The sequence below is a fragment of the Aythya ferina genome (genome assembly GCF_964211825.1).
Source record: "Aythya ferina genome assembly, chromosome: 1".
Classification (NCBI taxonomy): Eukaryota; Metazoa; Chordata; class Aves; order Anseriformes; family Anatidae; genus Aythya; species Aythya ferina.
Genome location: NC_140296.1, coordinates 189317379 through 189333127, shown reverse-complemented (window position 1 = coordinate 189333127; position 15749 = coordinate 189317379). Strand labels below are relative to the sequence as shown.

Below are 15749 nucleotides of genomic sequence, written 5' to 3'. Positions count from 1 at the left end.
ATCCATATGTTTGGATTTGTTGCTGCCACATTAATTATACATATGCTCACAGTGTAACACAGTGCAAAATAATCTAAAATGATATAAAAAATAGAATTTCAGGACTGGCATATTTTTCTTTAGTTAGAAATCGCAAATCCTAAACAGACTTTTCTGAGAGTATCTTCTCATTAACAGTTTGTGAGAAACACCATAAAGAAAAAATCTCCCTAATATTAGTTTCTCCACTGGCTCTAACAGTGTTTGCCAACCACAGAATTACAAACCAGAAGGCAGATTTTTCAGCTTTTTGAAACAAGCTCATTTATTGATTTTTTGCAACCATTTTGTGGTAAGGATAATTTCATGATAAATCTACCAAGGAACCTACATTTTGTCATGTTTAGTGTTTTGATAAACCTACCTAAAGTTTGGTATCTCAATGCCTGGTCTGTAAAGTCAACAAGTCTACAGAGACATTCAGCTTTAAAATAAATGTCTATATTTGCTCAGACTCTCTAGACTCAAAGGACTGAATAACTCTCTAAGACAAAGGACTGCCTCATGAGAGTTGTGGAACACATCTGAGATGTCCTATAATGTCAAAAACGTCAACCCAAGGCTGTCAGTTATGGTTTCAGACTTCCAGGAGATCTGTGCTTCTTTGATTCACCAGCTGGAGGCAGGCAACCTAAAGGCACTTCAAAAAGCACTAGATACCAGTGTATATGTGTGGTGGTTCCACACTGCCGAGCAGCTGAACTCCACCATACTGCGTTCTCACTCCCCATGCTCAAAGGAAGAGAGGCAGAAAATACAATTAAAAAGGTCTTAAAGGTTGAGATGAGGACATGGAGATCACTCACCAATTACCATCATGGGCAAAAAAGACTTAGCCTAGGGAGTTGAATATAATTTATTGTGTATTATAACAGACTAGAGGAGCAAGAAACTAAAAGCAAATTAAAAACATCTTCTCACCCCCCACCTCCCTACCCCCATCTAGCCTCTTTTACTTCCTCCCCCTAAGTGGCACAGGGGAACAGATAATGGGGGTTGCAGTTAGTCCATAATGCTTTGTCACCTGCCACTACTTCATCTGCACTCTCTGCCCCTGCTCCACGTGAGGTCTCTCCCATGGAATACCGTCCTTCCTGAATTGATCCTGCATGGGCTTCCCAGAGGCAGCTGCTTTAAAAGACCTGCTCCTACATGGCTCTGTACCACAGGGACCATCTGTCAGGAGCAAACTGCTCCAGCACGGGTCCCCCCCAGGCCCTCTGCTCCTGCGTGGGCTCCTCTCCATGGGCTGCAGCTCCAGCCTGGGGCCTGCTCCTGCAGGGGCTCTGCATGGGCTGTAGCCTCCTCCAGGCCACAGCCACCTGCTCCACCAGGGGCTCCTCCACAGGCTGCAGTGTGGAGATCTGCTCCATGTGGGACCCATGGGCTGCAGGGGGACAGCCTGCTCCACTAGGGCCCTCTCCACAGGCTGCAGGGGAACTTCTGCTGCGTGCCTGGAGCACCACCTGCCCTTCTTCTGTACTGACCTTGGTGTCCACAGAGCTGTTTCTCACTCCTCTTTCTCCCAACTTCTGTGGCACAGTTGTTGGTTTTTGTTTGTATTGTTTGTTTGTTTGTTTGTTTTTCCATTTCTTAAATCTGCTCTCACAGAAGCCCGACCAGCTTCTCGTATTGGCTCGGCTCTGGGCAGCAGCAGGACCCTTTTGGAGCTGGCTGGAACTGAGCTGGCTGGAACTGATTCTGATCTGATATGGGACAGCTTCTGGGCTCTTCTCAGAGAGGCCAACACATCAGCACCCTGCTACCAAACCCTTGCCACATATGCCCAATAGAGAGTGAGCAAATGAATAGAAGTCTCGACTTAGAGATCTAAATTTGGTCTGCAGTTTCTGTCAACTCTAACTCTGCATAAACATGGATCGGAGTAAAGCGTCCAGTTCTGCTTCTGGTTGGGGACCTTGGTGTTTGTTTGTTTGTTTGTTTATTTTATAACAATCAAGGTGTTAGTACTGAATTTTTTAAAATAAGCACCCATTCCTTCACCTGCATATTATGTCAGAGCCCTGTGGTTACTTTAGTCCTACACTGGTGGTCTAACATACATTTTGTAACCTTGTTCCACTAGATGAGAAGCAATATTTTGAACCCTCATCACCTAGGCTGCAGGTAATTCCTCAATCTTCAGACAGAGATTTTTTTTGGAGTAAGTTGGTTCAGACCTTTCTGTTCTAGGTGTTCCATTTGACTTAAGAATTATAGGTACTCAACAAAATTGGGCCACCTAAATTAAGTATAGTGCCTAATCATGTAATTAACTGATTACGTTTAGATTGCCCCACTTACAAAACATTGTCCTGAAAGACTCTTTTCCTTGGCTTCCCTATTGACAAAAAATAACATGCTGGTTTACTGTCCTTCAAAAATATTTAACTTAATTTGTCCTTTACTGAGATCTATAATTGTATATCTGAATACAATAACAAAACTCCTGTCTACAGAGATGTAAAGGAAACTTTAAATGGCTGTACCAAATGTCCTTGAGGTCTTTCCACTGATCAAAGTGTTACTTGTATTTGTTAGTGGAGAGATTTCACAACATACATCATTAAACCTCATCGTCTGTCTAACCAAAGAAATCATTTAAGCAGACAGAAAGTGTTCAGCTTCCTCATTGTTACTAGGGGCAATTTTTATTGGAACTATCATAGGGTATCCACATGCCTGAGAAATTCATTTTGCTGTCAAACAGCATGTGTAAGTGAAGTAGCATTTTCTTGTAAAGATTACTGCAAATTGATATAAATTAAGGTCTGCTTTCTGAGAAGAATGAAGTTAATCGAAGTGGGATTAAAGCTATAGGTTCCTTTCATTTAGTAGAGGTGCTTCACTGATTTGTTAAATAATGGATTATTTGATGTACTGTATGGAGAGTGATGTAGGTCACTTTCAGCATGCAGAGCTGCAGATTTAAAGAAAAAAGAGAAAGTACCAGTGCTTTCTAGTTCACTAAATACCATGTATGAATCTTTGTAACAAACACAACCCTTCTCCCTGCCCACAATATAGATATATTTTTTTTCCCCAAGTCATGAATTACTTTTATAACCTTGCCTTATTTCACAGTCTTAACATCCAGATTGCCCAGCTGTGGGCATTTCTTGCCATTTGGGACCTGAGTGTTTGAGTCTTTGAAGTACTGAGGTTGGCATAAGGGATCAGTGTATATGAGATAAAACCTGCAAGACATACCCTTCTGGAGCATCAGAAAGAGGGTGGGCAGTGCTCTTTATACCAGGTAGGTGCAGGATACCTGTGTGTGAAAAATGAAGCAAACCCTCTGTAGTCAATAGAGAGCATGGAGAAATTCAATTTACCTAACATTAGGTGTCTGCTTTAAGGTGAGATGAACTGCTTTGAATTACCTAGCTCTGTTGAATAAATGGGGCCTGATGAGATACATCTGTGAGTCCTGAGAGAACTGGTGGACGAAGTTACGAAGCCACTATCCATCATATTTGAGAAGTCATGGCAGTCCAGTGAAGTTTCCATTGACTGGAAGAGGGGCAACATAACGCCCATTTTTTTTTAAAAAGGGAAAAGAAAGACCCAGGGAACTACAGGCCAGTCAGTCTTAACTCTGTGCCCAACAAGATCATGGAGCAGATCCTAATGGAAACTATGCTAAGGCACATGGAAAATAAAAAAAAGGATTGGTGATAGCTAACTTGGCTGCAGTTAGGGCAGATCATAACTGACAAATCCAGTGGCCTTCTATGATGGGGTTACAGCATTGGTGGATAGGGGAAGAGCAACTGACATCATCTACCGGGAGCTGTGCAAAGCATTTGACATTATTCCACATGATACCCTTGTCTGCAAATTGGAGAGACATGAATTTGACAAAGGCACCACTTGTTGGGTAGAGGAATGGAGTGGAGGGTTGCACTCAAAGAACTGTGGTCAACGGCTTGATGTCTAAGTGGAGATCAGTAACAAGTGGTGTTCCTCAGCAGTCAGTACTGGGACCAGTGCTGTTTAACATCTTTGTGACATTGGCAGTGAAATCAAGCGCACCCTCACCAAGTTTGCTCATGACACCAAGCTATGTGGTGCAGTTGACACACTGGAGGAAAGAGATGCCATCCTGAGGGACCTGGACATACTTGAGAGGTAGGCTTGGGTGAACCTCATGAGGTTCAACAAGGCCACATGCAAGATCCTGCATCTGGCCTGGTGCAGGCACCAATACAGACTGGGCAGAGAATGGATTGAAAGCAGCCCTGAGGAGCAATGTGAACTTGCAGTCCAGAAAGCCAACCATATACTGGGCTGCATCAAAAGAAGCATGGCCAGCAGGTCAAGAGAGACGAGTCTCCTCCTCTACTCTGCTCTTATGAGACCCCACCTAGAGTACTTCGTCCCGCTGTACTAGGGCCCCCAGCACAGAAGGACATGTAAGTATTAGAATGAGTCTGGAGGAGGGCCAAAAGATGATCAAGGGGCTGGACCACCTCTCCTGTGGAGAAAGGCTGAGGGAGCTGAGGTTGTTCAGCCTGGAGAAGAGAAGGCTCCGAGGAGATTTTATAGCAGACTTTATATATCCTGTAGAGGCCCTAAAGGGGGGCTACAGGAAAGCTGGGGAGGGACTCTTTGTCAGGCAGTGATAGGGCAAGGAGTAATGACTTCAAACTAAATGAGGGAAGATTTAGATTAGATATAGGGAAGAAATTCCTTACCATGAGGGTGGTGAGGCACTGGCACAGGCTGCCCAGAGAAGCTGTGGATGCCCCATCCCTGGAAGTGTTCAAGTCCAGGCTGGATGGGGCTTTGAGCAATCTGGTCTAGTGGGAGGTGTCCCTGCCTGTGGTAGGGGTGTTGGATCTAGATGATATTTAAGGTCCCTTCTTATACAAACCATTCTGTGATTCTACAAAATATCCACGGATTATAGTAAGGACTTCAACACCATTACTTGAATCTGTTCAAGGATCTGATTTTATTTGGCTCAGTTTTAAAATACATACATGTAATGTGAAAACTTTGTATGTCTGCTGGACTGATTTTCCCAACTGAGTATTATGTTTACCATGGGAAAGTAGGAATTTGCTTGTACAATCATCCAGTTCATGTTGAAAATTAGTCATTTGCTATGCAGTTCTTGTTGTAGAGGTTGTCAATGTAAATATTCTGAAAATTCTTCATTTTCTACACATATCAAGTGAGAAGTAGCAATATTTGTATTCTAGAATAATTGATTAAAAAAAAAAATAAAATAAAGAAAGAAACAGTTTGGTAAAAACAAACAAAAAAAATGAATCATAGGTGCCTGTATAAATTAGTTCTTCCAGATAATTACAGATTTATTTATTTAAAATTATTCCCAATCTGGACAAGTGTTCACTGTTAAATCTTCTCACATATCAGTGAAATGAAAAGTTGATCAAGTCTAGTTTAGGATTACCATTTGATTTTATAATATGAAACATTTTATGCTATGCATAAAATCGTGGTGAAAAGCAATTGCCTGAGAAGCTGCTCTAGCTTAAGTATGTATTTATGCATATTCAGATCTGATGGCATAAGAATTACAGAACATTCTTATCTCTTACAAAGTATCCTGTAAGGATTCAATTGTTATATTAATAATTTACACCTGTGTATATAAAAGTAATGAAATTTGCATAAAAAATGAAAACTGATATATCTAAAGCTGTTCACAATGCACTTCCTTTTCCTTGCTGTTTAAAAATGTTCTCCTTAAAAAACTCAGGTAAGTGCTTTGATTTTGGATGCAGTGTGACACTAGCACAGTGTACTTTATGGCAAAAGACTCAACATTAGGTCTATCTAAATGAATCTACTTTTTTAATTAAATAATTTCTGGAAAGCATTGACTATTTTGCAGACCACCCTTGTAGTGATTCTGACTGTAAATGGCCATTATAATCTAGGAATCAGGAAAGCTGGCATGGTTTAGAAATGGAACTTACTTCATCAGCTAAGACTGGATTCACAGAATGTGCAAGGAGAAATTAGGTGTCAAAATACGCTGCTTTGTCATAGTGCCTCTTTGTTTGTGGGATCTGAACCATTGCTGCAAATCTTGTGACAAAATGGGTATTTCTTATTTCATCTAGACTGACTAACAGGTGTTTTTTTTTTCTGCCTCACTGATGAGTATTCAACACCTGAAAGGATTCCCATTTGATTCCCAAATCAAATATCAGATTTCTGTCTGTCTTTGGTCAAGGCCTTAAGTGATAACAAGATATAATGAGAAGTGAGTGTGGGATTCATTGTGAAGCAAACTGCATTTTAGGAAAAATAAAAGACTGTATGCTCACCTCAGTGTGAGAACAGTCTTCCCTTCTTTATTCACAGCAGCAGAGTCTTACTGTGCTGTTTCATTACCACATTGTGACACAGTGTTAGGATTCACAGAACATGCCCTAGTTTTCTCTTCCTCTGAAATGGTATAGCAATAGTCATAGTTCACAATAGCTACATCATCTCATTCCATCCACTGAAAAAGCTTGTTGCTTCCCAGATATTACGGACAAAAACATACAGTTCAGATAAATATAAGGAAGAATTAATCACTTGATTGAAGTCAACACACAATTACACATATTTTTCCATTGATTACAATGGGCTCTGGATCAAATTTCAAATGTATTAAGATTCAGAAACTAGGCTAGTAACTACTACCCCTCCATATTTACATGTGGGCGTGTAGGTACTATGTCTTACTGAGCATTCATCACAATGTGTGAGTTCTACCTTTTTTGATGGGTACATTTATATATTCATAATTTGTTCTGAGGCTGGGTTGTCAATTCACCCAACAGCCAAGTAATTTTAATCACAGACTTTATGGTGTGTGAAAGCAAAGCACTATTGTTTCTGCAGAGGATTTGGTAGAGCTAAAAAGAACTAGACTTCTTGTTACAAAAGTCATTTATTTAATGTAAGTCAAACTTCTTCAGTTTTGTATGCTAAAGGCCCATAGTATGAAGATGGATTTTGATTTGACTGAGACTCACCTAGCACAGATATGGAGAACTGAAAATGGGCAGATCATTATTCTCTCTTTGATAGTTCCCAGGATACTTCCTCCTCTGGTATATCAAGGAGCTGGATATTTTTATGGCTATGTGATACAAAAAGGTGTAAGACACCTTCTGGTCTCTTCCCTGCATTCCTTTGTCATGAACTTCTGGTGCAGTTAGAAACACATTTTTCCACCACCCCTTGAGTCACCAAACTTAAATTTGTGGGTAAGGATATTTGATATCAGTCATTTCCCCAGCTGCCATGGCTCATCCTTCTCTCTTACTTTTTTATCACTTGCTTCTCTCCACGTACATCTTCAATGGTTCTCTCGAAGTCCCCTGCATCTGATTCCAAAGCTTGTCCCTATTTTTAACTTCACACTTCTGTGATTTGCGCAGGGCATGGGGAGAGAAAAAGCCTGTCACACCAAAGGTATATTCAGTAATGGTCTCAAATAAAGTTCTTTGAGAAAAGCAGCTCAGCTTATTTTTTACTTAAGGTCCTGTTCATGTTGCTCTGTAATAATATGCTTCCACTACCAAGACAATAAGGGTTATTATATTTGGAGGAAGATTTGCAGTTGTGTGCAACTGCAAGTAAGCTGCTGTCTTGGTGTAGCTGCTAATTCAGTGGGATAGGGTGTTCATAGTAGTCGTGATGTTGGTGTATCTTTCCAATGTATTGGAAATAACCTGCCTGAATCCTCTGGCATGTACACTCACTAAGACAGATCTTTCCCTCATTTCTGAGTGTCATTGTCCACAATTGCTATTTTGCTATTAAGATTTAAAACAGGAAGAAAAAGAGCATTGCAAACAGGGAGGTGATCCTCCCTTCTACTCAGCCCTGGTGAGGCCTCACCTGGAGTACTGTGTCCTGTTCTGGGTTCCCCAGTACAAGAGGGACATGGAGCACCTGGAAAGAGTCCAGCAGAGGGCTACTAAAATGATTAAGGGACTGGAGCATCTGTCATATGAAGAAAGGCAGAAGGGAGCTGGGCCTGTTCATACCGGAGAAAAGAAGGCTCAGGGAGGAACTGATTAATGTATATAAGCTTCTGAAGGGAGGGTGTCAAAAGGATGGGGCTAGATAGTAGTGCCCAGCAATAGGATGAGAGGCGACAGGCACAAACTGAAACGCAGGAAGTTCTGTCTGAACTTGAGGAAAAACTTCCTTACTATGAAGGTGACTGAGGACTGGAACAAATTGCCCAAAGAGACTGTGGAGTCTCCTTCAATGGAGATACTCAACTATTTGGACACAACCCTGGGTAATGTGCTCTAGGGCACCCTTTGTGAACAGGGAGGTTGGACTAGATGCTCTCTAGAGGTCCCTTCCAGTCTCAAACATTCTGTGATTCTAATGTCAGGAAATATAGCATGGGTGTCATTCAAGTGATGGCTTTTATTGTGCATTACCTTTTCCACAATACTACTTCACTACTTGCTGTCAAAAATGGACCATGGTCTCTGTGTGAGTTAAAAAAGATGGAAGAACCAATACAGCCTGTGCCACAGTTTTTTTCTATATTAGGAGACTAAATACCAAGAGATTTCTGGGGTGGGAGGGAAGAAGATTAGCCTCAGGGCAAAGATAGTGGAAAAAAGCATACTGGGTGATCTTCCTGCTAGTGCAACAAGGTTCCTAGATATTGAAAATCATTTAATCAAGCTTTCCCACTGCTTCAGTTAACATAGTGACTGCTGACAGTTTTAGGTTATTTGTAACTACCACAAGAGACATTTTGCTGGTGTTTCACACTAACTGCCACTGGAAGGATGCTTGAGTTTCATAAAGCAGTATCTTGCTGTGGTTGCAATTCCACCTGATTCTTGTTTCCTATCAGAATCTTTTCTATGCTGCCTTGTTCCAGTTTTCTCTTTCAGATTTCTATAATAGGAGCAGCAAGAATTCTTTGGAATGGGGCTTCTGTCTAGGTCCTTGAAAGGGCTGTGCTCAGAGGTTGTTACTATGCAGGGAAGACATGGAGAAATGGAATGTGTTTAGTAATGGGTGTATTTTCAGAGAGTTTACTGGCCAAATGCTTTAAATCACTTAATAAAAACAATATTTGTGTGTGTGTATGTGTGTGGTTCCTTATTTGCTTGTTTTTTACACACACTGAACATTTTGGACATAGTCAAGTCATGAAACAAATGGTGGACATTTTTCTTTCTTAATACAGATGACACCATTTTTTTCTTTTCCTCTTTTACTCTTAGATACACTGGAAACGATCTTTTAAAACATTCTAGACACAATCAACCACAGGCATTACGCATTATGGAAATCTTCTGGTAGAATATTTTTCCTTTAGGTGTTATAATAAAGTATTTTATTGAAATAGTAGATTTTGGAAAACTTAATAAATATTTAGAGCTCTTACTTTGGGTCATTGTAATTTGAATTACTTAAATTTGCCTTGATATACAGAGTTGTTTTGTTTTGTTTTGTTTTTTCTGGACCAATTAGAAAGTCCTTTTTCTAACACCACCACAAACAACGGAACATAAGCAGATATGCAGGCTTTTTTGAAGGGAGAGGAAATTAGGTGTCCAGGCAGAATGTCTTCTCATTCTGAGATAGCTCAGATATTCTCAGATACCATCTCAGATAGAATTTTACATTGAGAGGGGAAAGCTTGGGAGAAGGCTAGCACAGGCTGATGTTTGTTTACCTTTTTAAAGTAAAGATATGGAGGTAAATTTGAAATATATCCCGTGTGTATATGTCAGTTCAACACTGGGTGGATTTACCAATTACTTATAGAGAAATTTTATTTTGCTGTTTGAAGAACTTCTCATTTTTCTTATCTTTCTGAGTTCTATAATCAGATAAAGGGTTTAGGATGGGGATGGAAAGTCTAGATTATCACTGAGGCTAATGCTGTTTCTACTGCAGAAGCCTCCTGCTGCTGGCTCTTTACTTACTCAGTTTACTCAGTTGTCTGTTCTTAAACTATTAGTGGTTTCTTAAGTATTATAGTTAGATGCCAGAATTATTCAGCTAACTCACTGTTTCTCATTTGGCATTTAAAAGTAAAATATTAAGTTTGTTTGTTTTTAGCATGCAAGCGCACAGAAGAATGTATTTTTATTTGAAAATATTTGTGTAATATTTAACAAGCTGAAGTAAGACCAAGTGTACTTGTGATTTTCCAGCATAATTGAATTAGCTAGGGATACAGTTGCTATTTTCAACTGATACTGCTGACAAAGTACGTGTCTATTTTTTACTGATATAATTTATGGCAATAGGAGCACCTACCTTGCACAGATCTCCAGTTCATATGCTAGATGGGCAAGAGCTTGCTATAACAGTGCTAATGTTTAAAAAACTGAATGGTATAAATATACAAATATAGCAAATATATAAGCAAAAACATCTCCTGGCACAGGCAAAATTTAAATCTCTGGTTTGGAAGAGATTTGTGATCTCACTGAAGTTATTGAAACTACCAGTGTATATTAAGATAAGTGTTTGTAGAATGGAAGCCCAAGGGGAAATGGCTGTTTCTTGTATATAAGCAGTTTAAAATCTCCTTGTTATTGTTGTTTTCCTAGTATTAGAGACATATTTTTTTCACTTGTTTGTCGTAGTTATCATGTTTCAATGGAGGTCATGAAATACAAAGAAATGGGCTAAATTCTCCTCTGCAAAAACAACCCTAGAGTGGTATTTCCAGGGAATATGACCCATTAGGTTTTCACATTATTGCTGTTTCTTTGATTTTTTTTTTTCTTTTAATGCTTTTAGTTTCAGAGTCCTGAATTGGTTTTGCCTTTATTTTTAAGGATACATTGCCCAAATGATGTAGTAGCTTGAACTTGGAGTTTGTTGCATCTAGTAACAATATCATGCTTTCATATCAAAGATATGGATCAGAGAGCAATTATTCTCATTTTAAATGTGAAATTTTAGGAGAGTGTTCATTTTTTACTTTCTGGTTAAAATCCACTACCCATTTAGGTAAACTGGCATTTTGTCATTGTCTTTAAAGGTATTAGATGCATTATCAAAAATAGAAAAAATAAATAAATTGCATGAATACATTTGCTCTCTGCTTCAGAAAATATTCATAAATTCTTGAAAACAAGAGTTAAACAAAAATACATCAAAAAAGTTTTTGATGTATTTTTATAGCATTAATAAGATTGGCATATCACTATGATCTTATCATCATTTAATTAAAAATTGGTAATTACGAATTAGAATATTTTTTATAATAAATAACACAAATCGCAAAAAATTAAGATGACTAGTAAATGCTTGTGTAAATTTGTATATTATCGACCCTACAATAACTTTGCAGATAAAAGTATGCCTGGTATACAAAGTATGCAAAGGAACATAAATTAGCCAGTGACCTTAGCTGTGTACAGATGCATTCTTCAAACTTGCTAGTAAATTATCTTTGAAAAACTATTGAGGCTGTATGAGTTGTTTACCCTTGATATGACATAATCTTAGTCATTCTTTAAGCTGTTGCAAGTAGAATCAAGATGCAAATAAGCACATTACAAATTTGAGGAAAAAAAAAAATCAGTTGTTGATAGCAAATTTTATGTATTGTAATCAAGCATAATCAAATCATAGTCCAACAATATAAGTCACAATGCAATATCCATCTTATTCATAAACTTGTTCCCAATAGGAAAGTATGGTCTTCCTTGCAATGATCTTACTGTTGTGTAAATTTCTACTGAAAATCTCTCACTATTTTTACTTAAATTAAATGCTAATGTAAATATTGAAACACTGTGACTTTCAGAAGTGAAAATATTTCAGAATATTTAAGAAATCTATGCCTATTTCTTTTATTTAATTGTCAAATGAGAAACAAACAACAACAGAAAGCTGATGAATGTGTCTGAGGGATTCCTTAGAACTGCTGTAGAAGACCATTAAATGGCAATTCTTTGGAATATCCCTATCCTATCTTTTACTTAAAAAAAAAAAAAGGAACATGATAAACATGATATTTTTTGTTTGCTTGCTTTTGTTTTTATCCTAAGTTATTACTTTGATTAGAAGGTTTATAGCACCAACAGGTAGTATTCTGGTTTGATTAAATATTGTAAGGAATATGTTGTTATTTATTTATTTATTCTACTGTTGCATAGGGTTTTATCACACAATGAATTAAGATTACAAGAACAAAGTCTTTTTTAGTTAGTCTAATGAAAGAAAACAAACAAAACAAAACAAAACAAAAAACACTAGCTTGTAGTCTGGTAAATCACCACTTTGATTAGAATGATTTTTCTCTTTAGATAGTGCAAAATACAATTGATTTATTTCTGGCCATTTGCTAAGACAAGCTGATGTAGCACTCAATTGCAGGTAGGAAGAGCTCTCCCCTTCCTTCACAGCTAGTGGTGCAAATGTACCAACAAATTAGAAAACATTTTAGGGGACGTTTAGTGGGAGAAGATATGGATGCAACTAATGAGCCAACAGTAGAAAATAAATAAATCATGACCGCTGATTTAGAGCTATTAACATTCGCCAGATATACAATAAGAACAAGTGATTCTTCCTCAACCTTTCTGATTCAGGAATTTTTCCCTGAATAAAAAGAGGGTGCATATTGTGCAACAGGATTTCTGAATCCAAAGTCTTCAAAATAAGCATAGATCTACGACTATGTCATATAAATGAAAGATAAAGTTGGTTTCTTATAAAACAAAACACAGAGTTATATCATGAAGAAATCAAAGACTAGGTGAAGACTGAACTTATTTTAAATTTTATTCTTGCTAAGATCATGACTTTTCTCAGTCTCATACCTGTCTTGTTTTTATTGAACCTTTCCCCAGACATTCTTTATTTTTTTTTCAGGAGAAAGAAAAAAAATGTTATCTTTAATGAAAAGAATATCACCTGAAAATTCTTTCTATATATATGTATATACATGTCGCCTACCTTGTGTTTATGTGGCAAGGGTTTGGTAACAACAGTTCGGTCTCAGGAATGGAGAAGAGCCCAGCAGCTGCCCCATGTCCGTTAAGAGCCAGTTTCAGAAAGCTCCAAAAGGGACCTACTGCCCAAAGCCAAGCCAACGAGAGATGCTGGTTGTGCCTCTGGGAGGGCAGGTTTAAGAAAGGGAAACATAAATAAATAAATAAATAACTAAATAAATAAATAAATAAATAAATAAATTGCTGTGTGACAGCAACTGGGAGAGTGAAGAGTGAGAAGCAGCCCTGCAGACACCAAGGTCAGTGCAGCAGGACGGCAGGAGGTGCTCTCCTCCAGCCCATGGGTCCCACATGGAGCAGATCTCCACGCTGCAGCCCGTGGAGGAGCCCCCGGTGGAGCATGTGGATGTGGCCTGGAGGAGGCTGCAGCCCATAGAGAGCCCCTGCAGGAGCAGGCCCCAGGCTGGAGCTGCAGCCTGTGGAGAGGTGCCCACGCAGGAGCAGAGGGCCTGGGGGGTGAGCTGCTGTCCCGGGGGGACCCAGGTTGGAGCAGTTTGCTCCTGACGGCTGGACCTTGTGGTACGGATCCATGCTGGAGCAGTTCTTGAAGAGTAGCTGCCTCTGGGAAGCCCACACAGGATCAGTTTGGGAAGGATGGCATTCAGTGGGAGGGACCCCACATTGGAGCAGGAGAGTGTAGATGAAGGAGTGGCAGGTGACAAAGCATTATGGACTGACTGCAACCCCCTTTCTCCATTCCCATGTGCCACTTGCGGGGAGGAGATTAAAAGGCTAGACAGGGGAGAAGGTATTTTTAGTTTGCTTTAATTTCTCACTCCTAGTCTGTCAGTAATAGACAATAAATTATACTAATCTCGCTAGGCTGAGAATGTTTTGCCCATGACGGTAATTGGTGAGTGACCTCTGTGTCCTTATCTTAGCCCTTAAGCCCTTTTAATTGTATTTTCTCCCTCTTTTTCCTTTGAGGATGGAGAGTGAGTGAGCAATATGGTGGAGTTTTGCCCATCAGGGTGAAACCACGACATAGCTCTCTATATATCACACTGTGTTTAAATTACCAACCACCAGAGGTGGAAACCAGGGTAACTAAATCAATCCTCTTCAGTCAGTTATTTTAAAATAAACATGTTCTTATAAAGGCCACCAGAGAGACTTTGAAGATCTTACGAAGTATCCTGTCTAGCTAAATTAGAAAGTGTAAAGCATGAGGAACCAATGCTAGAAATTTGAGTCCTATTGCCTTCCATGTATTGTAATGCATATATTCAATCTCCACACTGAATGACAGCACAAAATATCAGGGTGGGATATTGCATAAAATAAGGCAGCAGGAGTGTTTATCTGCCTTTCACGTCATAGTTGTTGGAGTGCTAATCTAAGAAGTGGAACAAAGTTGGAGTCTGCTTCAGCCAGTTAAGTTTTGAATCAGCATCAGAAGAGGAGGCAATATTCACGAGTTTCTAGATCATTATGGTGTATAGTTAAAAAATATATTGTATGTATCCTCTAAAGCTTATCCACTGTACAGTCATAAATGCAAGAAGGGGTGTAGACCAGAGAGGAGGTTTGTAAATCTCATACACTAGACTAGGAAGGTATTTTTCAGTCTTTCAGTGAGCCTAGAAAGGCACAAACAGTTCTGGAAATAAAGAGCAGAACCTTACATCTTCCATGGATCATTCTTCCTATCACTGAATACAAACAGAGATCATAGGAACAAGATAAGCTTCAGGTTTTTGTGTCCAGAAGAGGCACAGATGTGATGCATGGTGAACTAAAGTATTTTCATAGCAAACCTCCCAGTCATCCACATTTATCATGTTTTAGTTTATATTGCAGAACAGTCTTAGAGCTCACAGGCTAAATTCCACTTGGATGAAACCAAGCTGTAAGATGTGTTCCATTATTTCATGTAGTGTGGTCCAGTTATGAGTGGATGTTCAGTGTGTTGAACCAGGACAGGTCTAGTTTGTAGTAAACCTCTCAAATGCATATTTGGTTAACATGGGATTCTTGGCACCATCTCACTTCACATCCTGGATCCCTTTTGGACTTTTTATATAGATAGAGCCTCTTGGTGCTGCTGAGGATCTTGCCACAGCTGAGTAGCAACATCTCTCCCCTGTCTGGGGAGTTTTCAACTATCAATCTTGGTGGAATTCTTCTTGGTCCAAATCTTTTTGCTACACAATGCAACATTGGGAATTTGTAACACTCTGCATTCATTGTTTTCTATCAAATATGTATTTTCTCCTCATTTCAAAATATTTTATGTAGCAGTCAAAATCTGAAAATGGCAAAATTTCTGTTGCCTGTCTTGTGAACACTTGTGCTATATGTTATATTTCTATCCTGGAAGTTAATAATGTTGTTAATAATGCTCCAAACTGAATAAAAACTAGGAAAATTATTTCATATCAGTAGTGCTATTTGGACTCCACTGGTGACAGTTTTTAATGTAGAGAAACCTTATTGGAAATTTACTGATAGTCAGTAAGTGATAAGAGAAATAAAATCCTAACTGCAATTACAGAATGTTTGTTAAGTCAAGAAAGCAATGTTATCAGTATACCACTAAAATTATAAACATGTATCTTGAGGTTTGCCTTCCATTTGTTAAAACAAAAAGCATTTCCAAGGAGCCAAACCAAAATGCTTGCAATCTTTTTAAAATATTAATTTAAAAGATTAGAGACTAGCTTTGATGTGCCATTCTATATTGATGGATTATAGCGGATAAAAATGCCAGTGAAA

General features: G+C 38.8%; 1 protein-coding gene across 7 annotated transcripts in view; it reads left to right on the top strand.

Annotated features, from left to right (window-relative positions):
- The window catches only part of TAFA5 (TAFA chemokine like family member 5), a 465759-nt gene that overhangs the window by 331822 nt on the left and 118188 nt on the right, over positions 1–15749 (top strand). The gene's annotated exons all lie outside the window — the stretch shown is intronic.